Source organism: Euphorbia lathyris, chromosome 1 (genome assembly GCF_963576675.1).
Source record: "Euphorbia lathyris chromosome 1, ddEupLath1.1, whole genome shotgun sequence".
Classification (NCBI taxonomy): domain Eukaryota; kingdom Viridiplantae; phylum Streptophyta; class Magnoliopsida; order Malpighiales; family Euphorbiaceae; genus Euphorbia; species Euphorbia lathyris.
In genome coordinates, this window is record NC_088910.1 from 8,735,338 (window position 1) to 8,743,578 (window position 8,241).

Genomic DNA, 8,241 nt, shown 5'->3' on the forward strand with positions numbered 1-8,241 from the left:
ATTTAGGTGTAAACTTTTCATAGAAAAATAAAGTAAAAAAATTATTATAATGAGAATTATAATTTTGTATAATAAAATAACAAATTCAACAAACTAAACGAAGTTAATAATATATACCTTTATGAACAATTTGAAGAAACAATAACAATTGATACTGGAGAATCTGCAGAAGAAAAACAAAAAGGATCGGTTTGTTTAATGTTTTAGATTTTAATTTTATGTTCAAATATAAAAGTGAAGAAGTGTAAGTATAGGTAGAATTAGGTTTTAGAAACGAAATTGAAAGAACATGAAATACTTTAAAATTTTACTTAGAACAATAATTTGGACATGAAAATTATGAGGCGTGTATATAAACAGTTTCCTTAAAATATATTTTATCATAATCGACAATTGTCTTTTAGAATACAATGAAAATGTTAGTGGAACTCGAACATGTGTAAAGAGAATCACTCGAAGAAAATATGAACTGATGTAAAGATGAATAAAAGACTACCGTTTGAAGTCGGACTAAAAATATACGTCGAATGTTCTGAACTTGAAATTCTATAAATCAAACTCTCCAATACTTAAATTCGCAGAAAGCCAAGAACGTCTATATATGAAAAAAAAAAGCAAAACGTAAATGGGTAAATTAAATGTATTAAAAACAAAAATTAAAAGATATTGTAACCCAACAAACGTTTCTTATTTACATAAAGTCGGTGAAATACAAAAACTGAAAATAATAATAAATAAATAATTTAATAAAATTGATTGTGGTAAAGTTAAGGAAAAGATACTGGGATTTATAAAGACAAATGAGAAGACTTTGAGATATATACCATGGATAAATTAAAGGCAAAAGGTATTATTAGGTCCATGATTTTTCATTTTTTAGTTTATTAAGCCATTGGATATATTAAACTCTTAGATCATTTATTTTTTGTCTTAGTAAGTTCTTAATGACCAAAAAATTAATTTTGAACATAAAATTCAGGTAACATACTGTTATTCATTGCACCTGCATTCTTTTACTGTTTGAAAGCAATTTTGGATGTGTAATGTGGTTGTAGGAAAACTGTAAAAACCTTAATTCAAACTGTAAAAATATATATTTTTAATAATTTCAAATAGAGATGAAGTTAATAACGTAATTTTAACAGAATTAGATGTTCATAACTTACTAATTTGGTCATAAATGGCTTAATGAGACGAAAAATAAATGATCAAGAGCTTAATGTATCTAATAAAAGATCAAGAGCTTAATGAACCAAAAAATAAAAGACCAGTGACCTAAAAATATAACGGTAAACACCACTCATATTTATTTTATGTGGTATTTATTGCATATGTGCTATTGAATTTCTAATTTATTTCTAATTTATTAATTAATAGTCGATTAAATAAAACATAAATTAATAGTCATTAAATTTTTTTAACTTAATCGGCAACATAAAAATTTATGAAACAATTAATAATTAATTTAATATACATTATTTTAGTAAAAGATAAATATTTTTTATAACTTATCTGATTGTTGGGTTCGAGATTCGTCATACACTCTTTAGATAGATCATCTTCCAATTAAAGTTATTTACGTAGACTAGAATTTAAACTGAAGATCTCTAATTTAAACAATTTACGGTCCTAAAACACTCAAGTCAACATTAATTAGTTTAGGAAAAAATAGTTACATGTTATATTATTGGTTTTTTAATATATATTGATTTATCGAATATTATGAAGCACTGAACTAATTTATGATATATATATTTAAATTTATCGTTTTGTTTACAATGATTTATCGTTTTGTAAAAAACAAAGTAAGCATACCCTTTACCTATATATATATATCCATTAATACATAAATTACAAACATTGTATAAATAAATATTATATTATATGAAAATAGATTTATTAAAAGCATAGTATATGATAACGAGACAAAGTAACAGTCTACGAATCTAAAATACGAATCTAATTTTCTAAGAAACCGACACTATTTAAATATGAACATTTATCAATCTCGTCACCATTAATTCAATAAAATTATCTCATAACTTATTCAGGGCCGGCACTGGGCTATGAAACGAGGGACGCCCGCCCAGGGCCCATAACGATAAGGGGCCCAAAAAATATTTTTATAGTGTATTTATAAAATATTTTATAGTGTATATATAAATACAGATATGAATATATAACATTAAAAGTAGTCGGTTTAGTTGGCAGGAGGAGTTATCTAATAATTTTGTTTTAGCTTGAGGTTGAGGGTTCGAACCCCCTTCTTCATATTTTTTAATTACTTTCAAATATTTTTTTTCTCCACTACCTTATTTTATCACTATCAAATATATATTTTTTCCATTTATTGAGATTGAGAGTTCAAACCTCTTTCTACCAATTTTTTAATTACTTTCAAATATTTTTTTCTCTGCCACCTTATTTTATCATAATTAAATATATTTTTTTTCTTTATTTTCTGTAATGAATTGTTACTATAATTTTCATGTTTCCTTAAATCTATATTTTTTTTCTCCACCACCTTATTTTATCACTATCAAATATATATTTTTTCCATTTATTGAGATTGAGAGTTCAAACATATTTCTACCAATTTTTTAATTACTTTCAAATATTTTTTTCCTCTGCCACCTTATTTTATCATAATTAAATATATTTTTTATTTATTTTCTGTAATGAATTGTTACTATAATTTCAATGTTTCCTTAAATCTAAATTATCAATATATAAAATTTATATATTGTATAAAAAAATAACTATTTAATTTTTTATCATCACTATTATTATCTAATTTCAATTTTTTTTCTTAAATTTAAATGTCAATTCATTTAAAAAAAATTACATATTAATATATATATATATATATATATATATATTCAATATGAAAAATAATATACATATTTACTTCTTGCAATTTTACATGACACATATACTTGTTATTTTAGTACACAAATAATTCTAGTTAGTATACTCGTTACTACTGCACTACTAATTTAGCTTCCATATAAAAAATATTGCAATCTTAAACATAACGTTTACGAGTTGATGCAATTTCAAACCTAGTTGATTAAAAATGAGTTTTTTCCATTAATATTAAAAATGAATTATTTCCAAATTGAGTGACCAGAACAGTGGAGATTGGAGTGATGATAGAACAATAAATTACACATAAAAGATCTCATTTTCGTCAATTAAGCTTGAAAATATACCAATTGATAAACGTTAGGCTAAAAATTGCAATATTTTGTTTATGAATGCTAATTGCTCTCTCCTAATAACCATATGACTAAATTAGTACCTTATTCCTTATGATAAAAAAAAAAAATCATTCTGCCTCCAACTTAAAAATGTATATATGGGGGCTCAAATTTATCATCTCGCCCCGGACCTCTAAAAGGTGAGGAACGGCCCTGAACTTAATACAATTTTTTTTTTGAAGTAAACTTATTACATTCTTAATCCAATTTTCTAATAGAAACATATGATATATTTTATTTAGACCGTCTAAAACGTATTAAGCTTCTGCATATCTCAAATAAATTATAATTTGAAATAAATGTGATGTAGTTCTACGAATAATATAAAATAAGGGTAAATTACATCCATGGCCACTGAACTTTACCTATTTTCACATTATGGCCACTGAATTTTATTTTTTCCCGGTATGGCCACTGAACTTTACACTTTTTAACACCGGTGGTCACTCAATTTTAACTAACTTCTCAAAATAACCGTTAACGATCGTTAACGACATCAAAATGAAAATATTCAAGAATTAAAGTTGTTCATAACGACATTTACCATGAAACAACATTTTTTATTTTCGAAAATCACATTTTTTGGAGCTTTCTCTCTCTAAAAATTCACTTTCTCTCTCCTAACCAAACAACACCCAAATGACTTCAAAACGAAAATTTTTAAGAATTAAAGTTCCTTAGAATATCATTAACGCTTTGGATTTTTTATTTTTAGCCATCAACGGTCGTTTTGAGACGTTAAGTGGCCATCGGTGTTAAAAAGTATAAAGTTCAGTGGCCATGGGTGTAATTTACCCTATAAAATAATAAACATTATATTATTATTCTAACACTAATTATATATATATATATATATATATATATATATATATATATATATATATATATATATATATTAATTAGGAGGAGGGCTCTTGTGAGAACACTTGCTTAGGTGAGAACCACCTAAAACTACGTAGTTTTGAGTCTAAAAATTTAAAAAAAATGCTGCTGCCATGGGGGATCTTGAAACAACAATCAAAAGAATACACACAGAATTTACCCTGGTTCGGCTTAACTGCCTACATCCAGCAACTTCACTAATCAATGGAGATTACAACAAGATTGAAACAGTTTCTCCTTTTCCAGAAACTCTCGTGTTTTCCCAATCCCCAATTCAGATTATCACAGTGTACACTTATGACTTAGTCTAAGAATCTCTCGTGTGAAACTACTTCCCAACCCAGACCTTTTATAGCCTTTACAAAGATGTGAAAATACCCAAAATATCCTTACTCAAAAATGTACAAACTCAGCAAGACCTACTGACCAGTGGTAACACAGCAAGACCATGTTGACCTGTATTATCACCTCAGTACCATGCTGACCACAGCCATGCTGACTTGATAACTCAGCATTCCGACTTCTTGATTTTACTCTTGCTGACGGGTTGACTTACAATTATGCTGACTTGTTGACTCAGCATCATCATCAGCATGGTCACTTTCTTAGGTGAGGACACTTGCTTAGGTGAGAACCACCTAAAACTTGGTAGTTTTGAGTCTAAAAATTTTAAAAAAATGTTGCTGCCATGGGGGTTTGAACCTTGAACCCTTTGTTTAGGCTACTTATTACTTACCACTGAACTAATTACTTTTCTTGTGTGTTATGTCGCGCGCTGATTAATATACCACTGCACTTCTAGCTTCTATTGTTTAATATTTGACGCATGCACTTATTAATATCGATTAAATGTGCATTATAATGAATTATTAATAGAAAAAAAAGAAACGTGCATAATAATTAATTATTAATAGAAAAAAATCCAAGAACATGCTCTAATTTCTTATTTATTTAATTCCTCCATATTTTTGTAATTTATGTTTTAAAATGTTAAGGACGATGTTCTAAATATTGTTTAATATTTGACGCATGCACTTATTAATATCGATTAAATATGCATAATAATGAATTATTAATAGAAAAAATAAATAAATATGCATAATAATGAATTATTAATAGAAAAAAATACAAGAACATGCTCTAATTTTTTATTTAATTCCTCTATATTTTTGTAATTTATGTTATATAAGAAAATATACGTTATGTTTTTTCGAACATGAGTTATAAATTATATTATAGAACAAACACGAACTATAAAGTTTAGAACGTACGATATATTTTTTAGAACATACGTCATGTTTTTTTAGAACATGTGTTATGTTTTTTCGAACATGAGTTATAAATTATATTATAGAACAAATGAAAAAACGATCCAGATATCTACTGATTTTTTTAAAACATTATACTTAATTTTTGGAACATAAACTATAAACTTTAGAACATGTGTTATGTTTTTTAGAACATGCGTTACGTTTTTTCGAACATGAGTTATAAATTATATTATAGAACAAATGCAAAAATGATCGAGATATTTACTGATTTTTTTAAACATTATACTTAATTTGGAGAACATAAATTATAAAGTTTAGAATTATGTAACATTATTTAGAACATCGTCCTTAACATTTAAAAACATAAATTACAAAAAATATAGAGGAATTAAATAAATAAAAAATTGGAGCATGTTTTTGAATTTTTTTTGTTCTATTAATAATTCGTTATTATGAACATTTCTTTTTTTTCTATTAATAATTTATTATTATGCACATTTAATCGATATTTAATAAGTGCATATGTCTAATATTAAACAATAGAAGCTACATGGATAATGGTATATTAATCAGCGCGCTCCATAATGAATAAGGAGAACAATTGTTGTTTAAAAAAACAGTAAATATATGGACCATTTTTGCATTTGTTCTATAATATAATTTATAACTCATATTCTAAATAACATAACCTATGTTCTAAAGTTTATAGTTTGTGCTCCAAAAATTAAGTATAATGTTCTAAAAAAATCAGTAGATATCTGGATTGTTTTTTCATTTGTTCCAAAAATATAATTTATAACTCATGTTCGAAAAAACATAACATATGTTCTAAAAAACATAACGTATGTTCTAAAGTTTGTAGTTTGTGTTCCAAAAATTAAGTATAATGTTCTAAAAAAATCAGTAGATATTTGGATCGTTTTTTCATTTTTTCCAAAAATATAATTTATAACTCATGTTCGAAAAAACATAACACATGTTCTAAAAAACATAACGTATGTTCTAAAAAATATGTCGTACGTTCTAAACTTCATAGTTCGCGTTTTAAAAGTTAAAATATATGTTGTTTCAAAAAAAAGTTAAATTATATGTTATAACGTATGTTTAAAAAAATATATTTTCTTATATAACATAAATTACAAAATATAAAGGAATTAAATAAATAAGAAATTGGAGCATGTTCTTGAATTTTTTCTATTAATAATTCATTATTATGCACATTTTTTTTTCTATTAATAATTCATTATTATGCACATTATGAAAGCTACAGTGCGATGGTATATTAATTAGCGCGGCACATATTACACAAGGAAAGTAATTGGCTCAGTGGTAAGTAATTTGGAGTGTAAACAAATGGTCCAAGGTTTGAACCCCCATGGTAGTAGCGTTTTTTGTTTAATTTTTAGACTCAAAACTACGTAGTTTTAGTGGTTCTCACCTAAGAAAGTGTCCTCACCTAAGAGGAGGTTCTCACTTGATCCCTCCCCTATTAATTAGTATCATATCTTTTTTTATCATATTAAATCTAACGATTTCCTGTAATCTTCTGTCACTTCATAGTTCTCAACATAATATTTTAAAGCGATTTTATAAACTCCAATTTACTATCCCATCAACCATACAACTCGAATTAACTGTTAAAATAATAAACTTAATTTTATTATAAAATTATATATATAAAAATAATATAAAATAATATAAAAAAGAAGACAAAAAATAAATGTTGACATGCCATAGCTAGACTTTCAAGTAATGTTTTTGTCCATAAGCCTAAAAGAAGTAAAAAAATAAGTAGTTGGAGAATGGACTTTGATTTGTGAATATAAATTTGACAAAATTGTAGTTGTTATTAGTTTTTATGATATGTGAAAATGGAGTGATGTAATATGCCTATAAATTAAACTTTATGTAATGTTTTTCGTGTGCCAAAGAAATAAAAAATGAATTTGAATGCATAGTGTAATATGTGAGAGTGACGAGTTTTTTTTTCTATTTTATGCTATTTCGGAAAAACAAATCTCAATTCCTTCAAATTTCATACCTAGTCCTCTAGTCCTTGATAAATTATAATTTTAGTCTCTATTCTTTAACATTAACATCTCTAATCTCGTATGACCATATATTTCTTTTCATTCTAGGTCATATATACCTTAGACCATTTTATATAAAATATGAAATTCACCAATTCATATATCCCTAATGCCGTTACTATCAATAATGATTCATATATTCCTAATATTGGTGGTGAAGCTCTTAGCCTAGTGGTTGAAAGCTTACCTGTCATGGGTTCGAATCACATCCGGGTCTGGTGGAGATTTTTCTTTCTTTTTTATAATGTAAGCGCATTGCGCAAATTTTTTTTAAAAAAAAAAAAAGTTTCCTAATATTGTTTTATGAATCGATAATCAATTAAATACATAAAAAAACTATACCATCAAGAGTATATCATTTTTCATTGTTAGATATGACAATATTTGTATTTAGGAAAAATAATATTTAGTGTTATCATAGGCTTAATCTTAGGCATTAATATAGGAAAGATATTATTCATAGTCTTAATCTTAGACATTAATATAGAAAAGATAATATTCATAGGCTTAATATTAGGCATTAATATAGTTTGTAATTGTTGTATGTATATCTTATTCCATTAATAATATTGATCAAGGATTCTACCTCTATTAAAGTATTAGAGCCAAAATTTTAACCTAGCCCTAGCCTGCTGTTCTTTCATCCTTTTCTCTCATCTGCCGATTATTTTTTTCTTCTCTGTAAATCATGCTAGAAAACCCTATAGCCCCTCCTCCATCTTTCTCACCTCTTCATCC